The sequence below is a fragment of the Stegostoma tigrinum genome, chromosome 6, assembly GCF_030684315.1.
Source record: "Stegostoma tigrinum isolate sSteTig4 chromosome 6, sSteTig4.hap1, whole genome shotgun sequence".
In the NCBI taxonomy this organism is placed as follows: Eukaryota; Metazoa; Chordata; class Chondrichthyes; order Orectolobiformes; family Stegostomatidae; genus Stegostoma; species Stegostoma tigrinum.
Window position 1 is genome coordinate 46,191,350 of NC_081359.1, and position 16,894 is coordinate 46,208,243.

The following is a 16,894-nucleotide window of genomic DNA, read 5'->3' on the forward strand; positions in this document are numbered from 1 at the left end:
CCAGGTTTTCAAGCAAAGCTAAACAACTGTACCGTTGTGAATAATTACGTTTTACAATGGCACAGATATTAACTTGATGGTGAGTTTATGGTGTCCTATCATCTGTGTCAGGAATATCGTGAAATGCTGCAGCACTGCAACAGACCACTCAACTACTTCAACCTGCATCTACACATTAGAATTTGTTATTTTAAAATCCTACAACTGTTTCTGTAATGTATTTGACCACCCTTGCAAGTTTTCCACAACACTCCTAATATTTTAATCCTTCTCAATTCCATATCTCTAATTAACTCCAGATTCATTAATCTTTTTTCATTTGAGATACTCTGTTTAACTCCAATCTCTGCATTCTGACATTCAAACAACCTACTCCTTTGTTTCTGTCATTTTTTTTTGTTGGTTTCTGTCAGTAAAAATTTATAGTTTATTAATGAGATTTAAACAAATTGACCATTTCTGTTTGCCTTGTACTCATGGGCAGCGTGCAGCAGACCATGAACAGAGGACATTGTTCTCTTCCTGTGCATCCAAATCATTATTAAGTTTGTGAATTCATTCCCTGAACTTCTGTCTGTGTTGTACATTGTGCATCTTCCCCGGCTGTTATCCTGTCTTGTTTTTTGTTTGTTACCCTTGGCAACATAGTTAAATAGTTAGTAATTCACTGTGCCATTTGTGGACACTAAGAGACTTTCTTCATGTTGAGTCAATTAGATGGCTCAATGGTTTGTTCATGTACTTCAAAAAAATCACTTTATTCAGTGTGACGCACTTTATGGCATCACAGTTGCTTGTAAACATTCTCTTTTGACAGGAAAGAATTTGAAGAGGCTGGGGCTCATCTTGAAAGGTCTAACATGAAGCCCTCAATTGACTAGTGGATATTTGATACCTGGTGTGCCTAGTTCAGAGTACCCAGTAGGAAAAGCCTTACAATTGAGACATGGTGGTTCAGTTCCTCCTGAACACTTCAAAGTGGAGCTCCTGTGTGCTGATTTCCAGGTATTACTAATTTTTTTTTCCTGTGGGAGGTTGTTTCAGCCTTTCAAATGCTCCAAGCAAAGCCTATGAGTGAAGTGGAGTTTAGTTCATTGCTTAAAAAATAAACTTACTCCAAGAATTATATTCATTGTGGTTCTTGTATCTACACCTCGTTGAGGAGGAATGGAACTAATCTATCCAGGTATGTTCCTTCCTCAGGACTGCAAATGGAGACCTGTTTGGTGATATGTGAGGGATCTCTCATTTACCTCACGTGTCAATGGCCGAAGTCCCAGGCAAGTGTGGCACAACATCTTTCCAGAGCTATCTCATGCATTGTGGGATTTTTGTCTCAAATGTTTAAACATTTTGGAAGAAGCAAGTTGATTTGCCACTGACTAAATTTAAGTATACAAAACAGACATCAGAATATTATAAAAATAAAACTTGAACATAATCAATGGACTTTTGGATATAATTATTGCAATTGAAGTATTTCATTTAATGAGAAATTGAAAATGTTTTAAACATTTTATATCATTAATTGTTTTGGGTAAAGGTTTACAAATACTGACAGTCATTGTGTTCTGCGCAACAATGAAAATGGGAAAATTATAGAAATGCTGTAAAATGCAGTTTAAAAGGTTATAAATAGATATTAGAGTTCACATTAAAATGAACTAAAACCAATTGTTACTAGGTGAAGTGACATCCATTCAGAAACTATTTACACAAACCCATCTCTCTCATACCTTGGATTTGAAATTATCAATGGACGAGAAATCTTAATGTTATAAACTAACATGTTGCACGTAAATTAATGCATTTGAAAAGGATATCATAGAGATTAGATTATTATTATTCAGCAGTGAGATAAATGACCAGTTAATATTTCAACATGCAACTCTCTGCCAGCCTTCGCTTATCATTCTAGCCTCTCCTTGAGTGAATATGTGGTCAAGCCCATTTTCAAGACTGATCTATGTTGCGACTTTAGAGCAGCACTGACACTGCTGTTTTTTCCAAATGAGTTGTTGCAGTGCAGCCCTGCAGAACACTTGGTGCAATTCAAAGATGAACAGTGAAGTTCTTAGGTATTCTTACCAACGTTAATTCAATTGGTGGGTGCTGGTGCCAGGTATTACATCTACATTGCAACTGTTGCTGTGACCAATTATTTTATTGTGTATCAACCTGTTACTTTGTGGTCTGTAATGATTTTTGCAACTCAATTAGGAAAGAGAGGTTCAATGTTATGTCAAACTTTACTATAACAAGACAGAAATCAGTCACAGAAAGCACATAGTCAAGTGTGACAGGAACAAAACCTGGTAAATATGAGAAACAGTGTTCCTAAAATGATTTCCTTCAGAGAGAAAATAAGGTGTTTTATTATTATTGATCAGTCGGTTGGTATCTTGTTGACAAGATTGAATTTATAACATAGTCATTTTGAGCAAAGTGTGTTACTGTCTACTGCCACATGCTGTGCACAGGACCCAGAAGTGCGCTTGTTGTGTTTCACAAATATGCAGTAAAAGTGAACAGAGGAGACACTATTTTCTCTCTACTGTTTCTTGAACATATAGTCTTGCTGACATGTTATGCTTCCTACTTGGCCGTTGTATAAATGTGTATTTTTCATCTTGTTAATATATAATTTAACTCCTTGGGGCCTTACAGAGAAACATATTTGCATCCTTTATTTATATTATTGATACCCATCATTGATGGTAAGCTTTTGGGGAATGGAAATATGAAGCTGAAACACAATCAAATTGTTGGAAAAACTCAGGAGGCCTGAAGGAGCGTCACTGGACCCAAAACATTAATTCTGCTTTTTCTCTACAGATGTTGCCAGACCTGCATTTTTCCAGCAAGTACTGATTTTGTTTTTGATCTCCAGCACCCATTGTCCTTTAGCTTGAATTTCCATAACAAGAAAAATAATGTCCACCTTCCAAATCCAAAGGAGCTTACCCCAATTTTAATGGACTTATTTTTGCTCTAGTTGTCACCAGATAACTTGACAATGTCAGTCTGTTTACCTTGCTTGCTTGCTGCCATTATCAGCTGTCTTATTGGCATTTAAAAATATTTTGACCCTCTCTAATTTGAGTTCTGTTTCGAGTTCCATCTATGCAATTGGGTGACTTTTTATTCTAGACTTTTGCTCAACTGCTGGAAAGAGTGAATCCAGTTTATCTTCCCTCTCCTGAGAGAAATTGTAATTGAGCGATTTGGGATCGCATATGTAATCTCCCACTTACTGCTACAGATTTATGTGCTTTGCAGCTATGCAGCTCTTGGGATTGTGTGCTGTTTAAGTGTCCAAAGTTTTTTTTTCCTTTTATTTGTATGTGTTGGGTGTCTTTTTGTTATCACATTCATTTTCAAAATTAATTCTACTAAGAAGCTCGAAGTGATCAATGCAACTAATGAAAGCTTCTTATACTTTAAATTGTCAGTGACTTGCAAATCTGGAGCCTAATTTTGGCTACATGAATAAAGTATAGCTGCGTCTGAAGAAGGGTCTAGGCCCGAAACATCAGCCTCCTGCTCCCCTGATGCTGCCTGGCCTGCTGCGTTCATCCAGCTCTACGCCTTGTTATCCCTTACTTCACGTGAATTTTTTTCCAATCTCCTTGGGTCTCAATTGTGCTGTCTAGACACACAAAAAGGGACACAGCATGGAGAGTAATGTGTGACACACGCAATCCAGTAATTGATAGCCAGGAAAGTAATTTACCAGGCTAGTGTCTCAAAGCTAAAAGGACACAATTTAGAATTTCAAATAAGTAACTTGAACCTTTGAGGTCATGTTACAGTTGTTAGCTCAATTCGATCTATTTGCTACTTTTCCCTAATAACAACTTGTACCAATGTTTTGCTTTGAATCTTTTAGTTTGTGAGTTCCTTGGATAATATTTCTAATTATTGTTTGGGAAAGGTGTAATCATTTCAATCATGAACCATTTTAGATCCTATGCACTGACAGCATAGTACGAAACTTTATAATTTATATATGGACATGATGTAAACAGTGAAGTGATCTACATGAAGAGACTGGAAGAAGGATGATTTATTTTACTACAGCATCATATCCTGATTCATTTCTTGCTCCAGTGTTGTCTGTTAACTATCTGTCCAATTCTGATTTGCTGATCTATTAGACTGAATAAGTTAAAATGACAGCTTATGCACCATTTGTTTTGCCTGGGAGTGACATTAGTGAATAAAATCTGATGAGATTTTCATAAGCGAATGATTATTTTGAAAGGCTGAAGACAGCAGGTAAATGTTTTCTCACATTGCTGCTTATTAATTTGTGGTTTAACACCAAGAAGCTACCGACGTTACTGAATAGTAATTGGTTCGCTGTTGTCCCCTGATTATTACCCTGATGTACTTGCACAAGGTATAATTTGCCTGGATAGTACGCAAAACAAAACTTTTCACTATCTCGGTACACGTGACCATAATAGATCAAATCAGATTGATGGATGCTGTTCCCCGTAGATCTGGAAGTTGTGGCTTGTTTAGATGCCATAGATATTTGTATGGCATCTGAATGTATTATTGCAGGGTAGCACTTCTAATCAGTGCATTCTATTTCAGTTGAACATTCTTGCATGGTTTGGGAGTAAGTTGCAGGTAGAGTAAGTTACGTTATGCAAAAAGCTTTTTTCTGTTTTCTTTTTTGGGTAGCACAGTGGCTTAGTGTTTAGCACTGCTACCTCACAGTGCTTGGGACCCAGGTTTGATTCGAGCCTTGGGTGACTGTGGAGTTTGCATATTCTCTCTATGTCTGTGTCCCTTTTGACCAGGTGCTCTAGTTTCCTCGCATTGTCCAAAGAAGTATAGGTTAGATGGATTAGCTGTGGTAAATGCAAGGTAATGGAGATTGTGTAGGGTCTGGGAGGGGTGATCTTCAGAGGGTCATTGCAAATTCAATCAGCCAAATGGCCTCTTTCTGCACTACAAATATTCCATAGGTTCACTGTTTACTTCACTGGATGTTTACCAAAGGAAGTTCAAAGAATGAAGAATACCACCAGCTGTGTCCTGGAATTCCTGTGCAGTAAACTAATTGATTGTACAGAGATAATAGGAACTGCAGATGCTGGAGAATCCGAGACAACAAGGTGTAGAGCTGGATGAACACAGCAGGCCAAGCAGCATCAGAGGAGCAGGAAAGCTGACGTTTCGGGCCTAGGCCCTCCTTCAGAAATGGGGGAGGGGAAGGGGGTTCTGAAATAAATGGGGAGAGGGGAGAGGTGGTTCAAAGAAGGATAGAGGAGAAGATAGGTGGAGAGGAGACAGACAAGTCAAAGAGACGGGGATGGAGCCAGTAAAGGTGAATGTAGGTGGGGAGGTAGGGAGTAGATAGGTCAATCCAGGGAGGACAGACTGGTCAAGGAGGCGGGATGAGGTTAGTAGGTAGGAAATGGGGATGCGGCTTGAGGTGGAGGAGGGGAGAGGCGAGAGGAAGAACAGGCTAGGGAGGCGGGAACGAGCTTGGCTGGTTTTGTGATGCAGTAGGGGGAAGGGGAGATTTTGAAGCTTGTGAAATCCACATTGATACCATTGGGCTCCCAAGTGGAATATGAGTTGCTGTTCCTGCAACCTTCGGGTGGCATTGTTGTGGCACTGCAGGAGGCCCAGGATGAACATGTCGTCCGAGGAATGGGAGGGCGAGTTGAAATGGTTCACAACTGGGAGGTGCAATTATTTATTACGAAGTGAGCATAGGTGTCCTGCAAAGCAGTCCCCAAGCCTCCGCTTGATTTCTCTGATGTAGAGGAGGCCACAGCGTGTACAGCGGATGCAGTATATCACATTGGCAGATGTGCAGGTGAACATCTGCTTGATGTGGAAAGTCTTATTGGGGCCTGGGATGGGGCTGAGGGAGGAGGTGTGGGGGCAGGTGTAGCACTTCCTGCGATTGCAGGAAAAGGTGTGGTGGAGCTGGAGGGGAGTGTGGAGCAGACAAGAGAGTCACGGAGAGAGGGGTCCCTCCGGAAAGCAGGCAAGGGTGGGCAGGGAAAAATGTCTTTGGTGGTGGGGTCAGATTGCAGATGGCGGACGTGTCGGAGGATGATGAGTTGGATCCGGAGGTTGGTGGGGTGGTACGTGAGGACAAGGGTGTTTCTTTTTTGGTTGGTTGTTTTTGTGGGGACGGGATGTGAGGGATGAGTTGCGGGAAATGCGGGAGACATGGTCAAGGGTGTTCTCAACTACTGGGGGGAAGTTGCGGTCCTTGAAAAACAAGGACATCTGAGATGTACGGAAGTGCAATACCTCATCCTGGGAGCCGATGCGGTGGAGGCGAAGGTATTTGGAATAGGGGATGGCATTTTTGCAGGAAGGTGGGTGAGAGAAGGTGTATTCTAGGTAGCTGTGGGTGTCGGTGGGCTCGAAACGGATATCGGTTTCGAGGTGGTTGCCCGAGATGGAGACAGAGGTGTCCAGGAAGGTGAGAGAGGTGTTGGAGATGGTCCAGGTGAACCTGAGGTTGGGATGGAGGGTGTTGGTGAAGTGAATGAACTGTTCGAGCTCCTCGTGGGAGCACGAGGCGGCGCCGATACAGTCATCAATGTAGGAAGGGGTTCAGGGCCAGTGTAGGTATGGAAGAGGGATTGTCCCACGGAGCCTACAAAGAGGCAGGCATAGCTTGGGCTCATGTGGGTACCCATGGCCACCCCCTTTTGTCTGTAGGAAGTGGGAGGAATTGAAAGAGAAATTCCTGGAGTTCAACCTGGATAAATGCGAGGTGATGCGTTTTGGAAAGTTGAATTTGAAAGCTGAGTACAAGATTAAGGATAGGATTCTTGGCAGTGTGGAGGAACAGAGGATTCTTGGTGTGCAGATACATAGATCCCTTAAAATGGCCACCCAAGTGGACAGGGTTGTTAAGAAAGCATATGGTGTTTTGGCTTTCATTAACAGGGGGATTGAGTTTAAGAGTCATGAGATCTTGTTGCAGCTCTATAAAACTTTGGTTAGACCACACTTGGAATACTGCGTCCAGTTCTGGTTGCCCTATTATAGGAAAGATGTGGATTCTTTGGAGAGGGTTCAGGGGAGGTTTACCAGGATGCTGCTTGGACTGGAGGGCTTATCTTATGAAGAGAGGTTGACTGAGCTCGGACTCTTTTCATTGGAGAAAAGGAGGAGGAGAGGGCACCAAATTGAGGTATACAAGATAATGAGAGGCAATAGATAGAGTTGATAGCCAGAGACTATTTCCCAGGGCAGAAAAGGCTAACACGAGGGCTCATAGTTTTAAGCTGGTTGGAGGAAAGTATAGAGGGGATGTCAGAGGCGGGTTCTTTATACAGAGAGTTGTGAGAGCATGGAATGCATTGCCAGCAGCAGTTGTGGAAGCAAGGTCATTGGGGTCATTTAAGAGACTGCTGGACATGCATATGGTCACAGAAATTTGAGGGTGCATACATGAGGATCAATGGTCGGCACAACATCATGGGCTGAAGGGCCTGTTCTGTGCTGTACTGTTCTATGTTCTAAATTGTTGAGGATGAGGATGAGTTTGGCTAAGTGGATGAGGGTGTCAGTGGAGAGGGATTGCTCAGGGCTGCGGGACAGAAAGAAGCAGAGGGCCTTTAGGCCATCTGCATGGGGAATGCAGGTGCATAGGGACTGGACGTCCATAGTAAAAATGAGTTGTTGAGGACCAGGGAGTTGGAAGTTCAGGACAAGGTGGAGGGCATGGGTGGTGTCACAGACGTAGGTAGGGAGTTCCTGGACCAAGGGGGAGAAAATGGAGTCCAGATAGGTGGAGATGAGTTCGGCAGGGCAGGAGCAGGTGGAGGCAATGGGTCGACCCGGGCAGTCGGGTTTATGGATTTTGGGAAGGAGAGAGAAGTGGGCGGTGCAGGGTTGGGGAACGATGAAGTTGGAGGCTGTGGGTGGGATGTCACCTGCGGAGATGAGGTTGTGGATGGTTTGGGCGATGATGGTTTGGTGCTCAGGGGTGGGATCGTGATCCAGGGGGCGGTAGGAGGAGGTGTCAGAGAGTTGGCACCTGAGCACAGAGATGTAGAGGCCACCCTTGTCCTCATGTACCACCCCACCAACCTCCAGATCCAAAGCATCATCCTCCAACACTTCGACCATCTGCAATCCCATCCCACCACCGAAGACATTTTTCTCTCCCCACCCTTGTCTGCTTTCAGGAGGGACCACTCTGTCCGTGGATCCCTTGTCCGCTCCATGCTTCTGTCCAGCCCCACCACACCCAGCTCTTTTCCCTGCAACCGCAGGAAGTGCTATACCTGCCCCCACACTTCGTCCCTCACCCCCATCCCAGGTCCCGAGAAGACTTTCCACATCAAGCAGATGTTCACCTGTACATCTGCCAATGTGGTATACTGCATCCGCTGTATCCATTGTGGCCACTTCTACATCAGGGAAACCAAGCAGAGACTTAGGTGTTCTGCAAAGCAGTCCCCATTTTCAGTTCGCAATAAACAACTGCACCTCCCAGTCGTGAACCATTTCAACTCCCCCAGAACGACAGAGAAGAATGCTGTTTTCAAAAAAAGTTACTGTTGGTATTTGTGCTTGTTCCTAGTGAATGGTGATGGGCCTATTTAAAATTTGTAGAATTTTACAAAGAACAAAGAAAATTATTGCACAGGAACGGGCCCTTCGGCCCTCCAAGCCTGTGCCAATTGAGATCCTCTGTCTAAACCTGCCATCTATTTTCTAAGGGTCTGTGTCCCTTTGCTCCCTGCCCATCCATGTACCTGTCCAGACACAGCTTAAAAGACACTGTCGCGTCTGCGTCTACCACCTCCAGTGGCAACGCGTTCCAGGCACCCACCACCCTCTGTGTAAAGAACTTTCCATGCATATCTCCCTTAAACTTTCCTCCTCTCACTTTGAACTCATGACCCCTAGTAATTGAGTCCCCCACTCTCGGGGGGGGTGGGGGGAGGGGAACTTCTTGCTATCCACCTTGTCTACACCCCTCATGATTTTATACACTTCAATCAGGTCCCGCCTCAATCTCCATCTTTCTAATGAAAATAATCCTAATCTACTCAACCCTTCTTCATAGCTAGCACCCTCCATACCAGGCAACATCCTGGTGAACCTCCTCTGCACCTTCTCCAAAACATCCACATCCCTTTGGTAATGTGGCGACCAGAACTGTATGCAGTGCTCTAAATGTGGCCAAACCAAAGTGTGATACAACTGTAACATGACCTGCCAACTCTTGTACTCAATACCGCGTCCGATGAAGGAAAGCGTGTTGTATGCCTTCTTGACCACTCTGTTGACCTGCGTTGCCACCTTCGGGGAACAATGGAGCTGAACAGCCAGATCTCTCTGTACATCAATTTTCCCCAGGACTTTTCCATTTACTGTATAGTTTGCTCATGAATTAGATCTTCCAAAATGCTTCACCTCGCATTTGCCTGGATTGAACTCTATCTGCCCAAATCTCTGATCTATCTATATTCTGCTGTAATCTCTGACAGCCCCCTTCACTACCTCTGCTACTCCACCAATCTTCGTGTTATCTAAGATTGAACTACAGTACAGACGGAGGCCATCCTACACCATTGTGTTTGTACTGGCTCCCAAAAGAGCTATCCAGCTAGTTCCACTCTCTAGCCCTGTCCGCGTAGCCCACTTTCGAATATATATCCAGCTCTCTTTTGAAACCTTCTCGGGAATCCGCCTCCACCACTCTCCCAGGCAGCGTATTCCAAATCCTAGCCACTCTGAATTTAAAAAAAAAGTTTCCCCTCCTGTAACTTCTAGCTGCCTTGCTGACAATCTTGAAATTGTAACCCCTAGTTACTAACATAACAACTAATAGAAATGGAACATCCTCTTTACCCTGTCAAAATTGTTCGTAATTTTGAACACCTCAATATTGCCACCTCTTAATCTTCTCTACTCCAAGGCGAATAAGTCTGATCAATAGCCTGCGCTAGCCCCCTCTTGCTCGCGCTCGCTCTCTAATCTCCCTGTGCATTTAACGCCCTTCATTCCTGGTATTGTTCTGGTAAACCTCCTTTGAACTCACTCCAGGGCTTTCACATCCTTCTTTAAATATCATGGCCAGAACGGAACACAGCACTGTAAATGTGGTCTGACCAATCACTTTTAGAGTTCTAGCATCACTTTCTTGCTTTTATACGCAGTGCCTCTTTTTATAGGCCTAAGGATCTTCTTAAGAACTTCTTAAGAACTGTTTTAACTTGCCTGGCCACCTTCAGAGACTGATACTTGTAAACCCTAAAGTCCCTCTAGACCTGTAACCCTTCAAAGTTGTGACATTGAGCTTGTATTGTCTTAGTGTTTTATTTTCTACCAAAATGCATTACCTCATGTTTCTCTGTATTGAAATCCATCTGCCTGGTATCTGCCCATTTGGCTGGCTTATCAAAGTCCCACTAAACTTGGTCAGTATCATCCTCCCAATTCACCATTCTCCCCTGCTTAGTATCTTAGTATGATTAGTATCATCTGCAAATGTGGAGATTTTGCCCTCAACTCACACATCCAAATCTTTTGTATAAATCATAAAAGATAAAACTTGTGCTTAGATATTTACTTTTACAAATTTTATGAATAAACTATTTTCAAATTTGCCACCTGTGGCTCAGGGGTTCGGTTTGGGTCTGACTGTAAACAGCAGCATTGAGAACACCTTAGACTTGATGATCCGGATTGTTGTCTGCATTGGACAGGGAGTGCACCTGCCCAATTGGACCTTGGCCATATGCTTCTCCCCGTTTTTGTTGCATATGGGATACTTGCCTTTCTTTATAGAATCTCTTGATTGTAGAACCAAGTCATTTAGCCCTTGGAGTCTGCACTGATCGTCCAAAGAGCATCACACACAGACCCACATGGCTACCCTTTCCTTGTAACCCTGCATTTCCCAAGGTTAACCCTTCTAGCCTACAGATCCCAGACACTATGGGTAACTTAGCATGGCCAATCCACCAAACCCGCACATCTTTGGATTGTGGGAGGAAACCCACGCAATCATGGGGAGAATGTGCAAACTCCACACAGACAGTTGCCTGACGGTGGAATCAAACCCAGGTCTCGGGCACTGTGAGGCAGCAGTGCTAACCACTGAGCCACCGTGCTACCTACAGTCATTAAAGATTATGATCGAGCTGCATATAATGGTCACAGCTAGCATACTTGAGTGTGTTTTTCTTCCTGCCACATTATAGGAAGGCTGTTATGGCACTAAAGAAAATCCTTTTTCTCCAGAGGCTTTGTGGTATTTTGAATTCACTGTCTGGAACAGAAGTAGAGGCAGGAACCCTCAAGACATCTAAAAATTATTTAGATGAGCACATACTACATGGAGCAGGTGCTGGAAAATAGGATTAGAAAAGATGGATGTTTTAAGACTGGCACAGACACAATGGGCCAAAAGGGCCTGTTTTCATGCTATAACAACTCTATGCCACTCCAACACTTCAGCTGGTGCTGATGGGCATTTTGTAAGCACTGTAGTTGTAGCAGAGTCGGGGTAAGATGGCTTCGGACCAGAATCCATAACCTGTCACCTTGACTTCTTATCATTTTGATCTCCACTAATATTAAATGTCAGGACATGGATTTGGCCAAAACGGTCTACAAATAAAGTATTGAATCAAACCTGAAATTCCAGTTGTGATAGAATGATATATTTGAATCCATTGTGAACTGCAAAGCAGTTTTGGAAGATCCTGCCATGACTCTGTTGTGCCAGCTAACCAAATCTGAATTATGACATCCCGTTCTCCTCTCCAATCTATTAACTTTAGTATCAACTTCTGGCAGGGAATTCCTGAATTATGATCCAGCCAAGATGAAGAAATGATGATTTATCATTGAATCAGGGTAGCGTGTCACTTAGTTGGGGTGATGGACTCTCGGCATTTCTGTTTTTGTACTTCTTTATTCCAGCAAAATAGCAAACATGGTGAGTTGCTGAGTGATATTGCCCACTTATAACATGTTTACTACAGTTGTAGCTGAGACCTCTTACAACTGATTTCAACACATTCAAAACTATCTATTTGGATAGAGTTAGAATCTGTAACCTTACTGCAATTTACCTGCTCTGTTACGAATGACTGGGACAGTACAGTTATCCACTAAATTATTGAAGGTTTAAATGCTTCTTGTGCCATCACCTTAATTCTTTGCATTGGGTGAGCTGATTTTAAATATTATGGTGAAAAAATTGACCAGTTTCTTTAAAATGTTATGATATGGCATTAATGTCATATCTGGTGTATTTCCCTTTCCCACAGTTGAAGATAATGGACATGGTGAGTTGAGGATTATTTCATGTCAAATTAAAAAGGAAACTGAGGCATGTAATTTACATCTCACTTATATGGCTCGATTTTAGGGTAGTTCCCAAAATGGGATGGTTGATGTCTTCAGGGGATAATTTTCTCTTAATTTTGTGATCTCAAATTTTCAAGGACAAGATTTTTTTTTCCTGACCGCTCTTACGGGACCAGGGTTTCGAAATGCAAGCATCTTTGATACTTGGATTAACAAGCCACTATTTGCCTGCCTTGACTCACTGCTCCTTCTGTCTCAGGTCATTTCACTGCCACACTTAGACCGTAAGACATAGGAGCAGAAATTAGGCCATTCAGCCCATCGAGCCTGCTCTGCTATTCGATCATGGCTGATAGGTTTCTCAACATGATTCTCCTGCTTTCTCCCAGTAACCCTTGATCCCCTTGCCAATCAAGAACTTATCTATTGCAGCCTTAAACACACTCGATGACTTGGCCTCCACAGCCTTCTGTGGCAGTGAATTCCATAGATTCACCACTCACTGGCTGAAGAAGTTTCTCCTTCTCTCCATTCTAAAAGAACTTCCCTTTAAAGCTGTGCCCCCGGGTCCTGGTCCCTCCCTACTAATGGAAACATTACCCAACATCCACTCTGTCCAGGCCATTTAGTATTCTGTAAGTTTCAATTAGATCCCCCTTCATCCTTCTAAACTCCAACGCGTATAGACCCAAAGTGATCAAACATTCCACATATGTTAAGCTTTCCATTCCTGGGACTATTCTTGTGAACCTCCTCTGAACCTGATTCAGGGCCAGTACATTTTTCCTGAGATATGGAGCCCAAAAGTCTGCTGAGAACTCCAAATGTGGCCTGATCAGAGCCTTAAAAAAACCTCAAGTACATCCCTGTTTTTATATTCAAATCCTCTTGAAATAAATGGCGAAGTTGCATTTGCCTCCCTAACTACTGACTCAACCTGCAAGTTTACTTTGAAAGAACCCTGGACTAGAACTTGCAAGTCTCTTTGCACTTTAGAATTCTGAATTTTCTCTCCTTTTAGAAAATAGTCCACGTTTTTATTCTTCTTACCAAAGTGCGTGACCTGACACTTCCCACATTGTACTCCATCTGCCACTTCTTTGCCCACTCTCATAACCTGTGCAAATCCTTTTGCAGCCTCCCCACCTCCTCAATACAATTCTCTGCCTATCTTTGTATCATCTGCAAACTTAGCCAAAATGTCCTCCATTCCTTCATCTAAATCATTCATGTATAAAGTGAAAAGTTGTGGTTCCTAATACTGACCCTTGTGCAACACTGCTTGTCAATAGCTGCCATCCTGAGAAAGACATGTTGAACCTCGCTTGCTGATTTCTGCCAGACAGCCAATCTTCTATCTATGCTTGTACCCCGCCTCTAACACCATGGGCCCTTATCTTAGTCAGCAATCTCCTGTCCAGCACCATGTCAAAGGCCTTGTTGAAGTCCAGGTAGATAACATCTATTGGCTCTCCTTGGTCTAACCTGCTTGTTATTTTGTCAAAGAATTCTAACAGATTTGTCAAGCATGACCTCCCCTTGATGAAGCCGTGCTGACTTTGCCCTATTTTACCATGCACTTCCAAGTATTCAGAAATCTCATCTTTCGAAACAGATGCTTAAAATCTTCCCCCGACTGAAGTTAGGCTAATCAGCCTGTAACTTTCAGTCTTTTGCCTTTACTCCCTTTTTAAACAGGGAGTGACATTAATGATTTTCCATCCTTTGAGACCCTCCATGATTCTAGCGATTCCTGACAGATCACCACTAACACTTCTACTGTCTCTTCAGCCATCTCGTTAAGAACTCTGAGGCGTAGTCCTGGTGATTTTATCCACCTTCAGGCCATTCAGTTTTCTGGCTCCTTTTCCTTAGTGATGGCCACCATACTCAGCTCAGCCCCTTGCCAGTCTCGAATTCATGGGATGTTCCTTGTGTTTTCCATTTGTGAAGACTGACTCAAAGTAATTATTCAGTCCCTCAGCCATTATTTGTTTACCACTACTATCTCTCAAGCGTCATTTTCCAGCGGTCCAATGTCCACTTTTGCCTCTTTTGCCCTTTTATGTCTAGAGAAACTCTTACAATCCTCCTTTTATATTACTGGCTAGCTTACTCTTATTTTTAATCTTCTCCCTTTTTTTGTTGCCACCTGCTGGTATTTGTAAGCTTCCCAATCCCCTCTGGTTTCCCATTGCCCTTTGCCACATGGTATGTTTTCTCGTTTGCTTTTATGCTGTGCCTGACTTCCCTAGTCAGCCATGGTTGCCTCCTCATCCCTGTACCATGCTTCTTTTCCCTAGGGATGAATGTTTGTTTCATCTCCTGAATTACTCCCAGAAACTCCTGCCATTGCTGTTCCACTGTCTTTCCTGCTTGGCTTCTCTCCCAGTTAATTCTGCCTAGCTCCTCCTTCATGCCTCTGTAGTTGCCTTCATTCAGCTATACTACCATTACCTCTGATTTTATCTTCTCTTTCTCAAACCGCAGAGTAAATTCTATCATGTTCTGGTCCCACCCACTGCATCCCAAAACCAGTCCAACCTGTCTCTGCCTCCCTAACCGGTTCTTCCTCTCACCCATCCCTTCCTCCCACCCCAAGCCGCACCCCCAGCTACCTACTAACCTCATCCCACCTCTCTGACCTGTCCGTCTTCCCTGGACTGACCTATCCCCTCCCTACCTCCCCACCTACACCCTCTCCACCTATCTTCTTTACTCTCCATCTTCGGTCCGCCTCCCCCTCTCTCCCTATTTATTCCAGTTCCCTCCCCCCATCCCCCTCTCTGATGAAGGGTCTAGGCCCGAAACGTCAGCTTTTGTGCTCCTGAGATGCTGCTTGGCCTGCTGTGTTCATCCAGCCTCACATTTTATTATCACTAAATCTAGTCTTGTCTGGTCCCTAGTGGGGTCCACAAGCTGCTCCAAAAAGGCCACTTTCTAGACATTCCACAAATTGGTAGTGGATTGTAAGAAAAACAATCTGATTTTCCCAGTACACCTGCATATGGAAATCCCCTACAATCACTGTAACTTTGACTTTCTTACACACCTTTTCTATCTCCTGTTGTATCTTGTGCCCCAACTTCTGACTTCTGTTTGGAGGCCCGTACACAATTCCAACTGTGTTTCTTTTTAAACCTCAGCGGTTCCTCAACTCTAACTATACAGAATCTATACCATCTGACTCCCCTTCATTTCTTACTGGTGATTTAGTTTCATTTCTTACTCATAAGGCAGCCCTACACCCTCTGCCCACCTGCCTATCTTTTCAATAAGATGTATATCCTTGAATATTCAGCTGCCAATCCTGATCCCCTTGCAGCCATGTCTTTGTGATGCCCACCATGTCATATCTGCCAATTTCGATATGCACCACAAGTTCATTTATCTTATATCTGAATGCATGCAGGTTAAGAAAGAAGACCTTCAGTCCTGTATGGTTACAGATCCCACTTCTCATCGTCACTCGTTTATTGAGTGTGTTTGAAGTTTGATTCTTAACCCTTTCCAAATACTGTCCTATTTGTGTCTGTGCTGGAGACGTTAATAACCTGCCCTGAGTTTTCCTTTCCCATCATTTTTTTTCATATATTCCCTGCAGATGTTAGCCTGCTGCTTTGTTCCCCACTGGTGAAAGTTTTTTTTTTTCCGTTCCTCCCCTCTTTTTCTAGTTTAAAGTCCTGTTGACCAGCCTAGTTACCCTTTTTGCTAGAACATGGGTCCCAGCTTGGTTCTGGTGGAGACCGTCCTAGAAGTATAGATCTCTTCTGTTACACATCTGATGCCAGGGCCACATGAAAAGGAACCCCGCTTCCCTGCACCACTCTTTCAGCTATATATTTACTTCCCTTGTTCTTGTGTCCCTATGCCAAATTGCACATGGCTTGGACAATTATCCGAATATTATAAACCCTTGAGGACCTGTTCTTTAATTTCATTCCTAGCTCCTGATAATCCCTGATCAGGTCCTCTTTCCTAGTTTTGCCTGTGTTGTTTGTTCTGACATGGACCACAACAAGTGGATCTTCCCCCTCCTTCTCCAATATCCTTTCAAATCCGGAAGTGATGCCACCCATTCCCGCAAACTGAAATACACACGTAACAAGCAGGACAGAACACCAACAGTTTACTAGCGGCACATGGATGATGTTACCTAGTATGATGATGAGCTCGGTGAGCAAATCAACAACCACATCAACAACCTGAGCTCAAAACTTCTCAAAAACCTTGGTATTTCTTGCTAATTGAGTGCTAGACAAAAAACTTTGACAAAAATTGTGGGTTTTTTATTAACGCTCAAATGTCATGGAAGTATTTTATCCAATTTTGTTCTAGTCGTTTATCATTCCTGAAAGTACTTAGAATTTTGAAATTTATCCATCACTGCATAATTACAATATTACTATTTTGCAAAAAAAACCAGTAAATGTAAGAACAGTTGCTATAAATTACTATGTGGATATGAATTCATGCTGACTTTAAGAACAACCATTTCCTAAGTCACAAACACTGTTCCTGATGAACTGCTGACAAATCTGTTTCACAAAGAAATGCAGAGAATCCTAGT

The 16,894-nt window shown here is 43.1% G+C and overlaps 1 protein-coding gene across 1 annotated transcript in view; it reads left to right on the forward strand.

Moving 5' to 3' along the window:
- Positions 1–16,894, forward strand: part of LOC125453701 (mastermind-like protein 2) — a 430,368-nt gene that overhangs the window by 35,425 nt on the left and 378,049 nt on the right. The window lies entirely within an intron of this gene.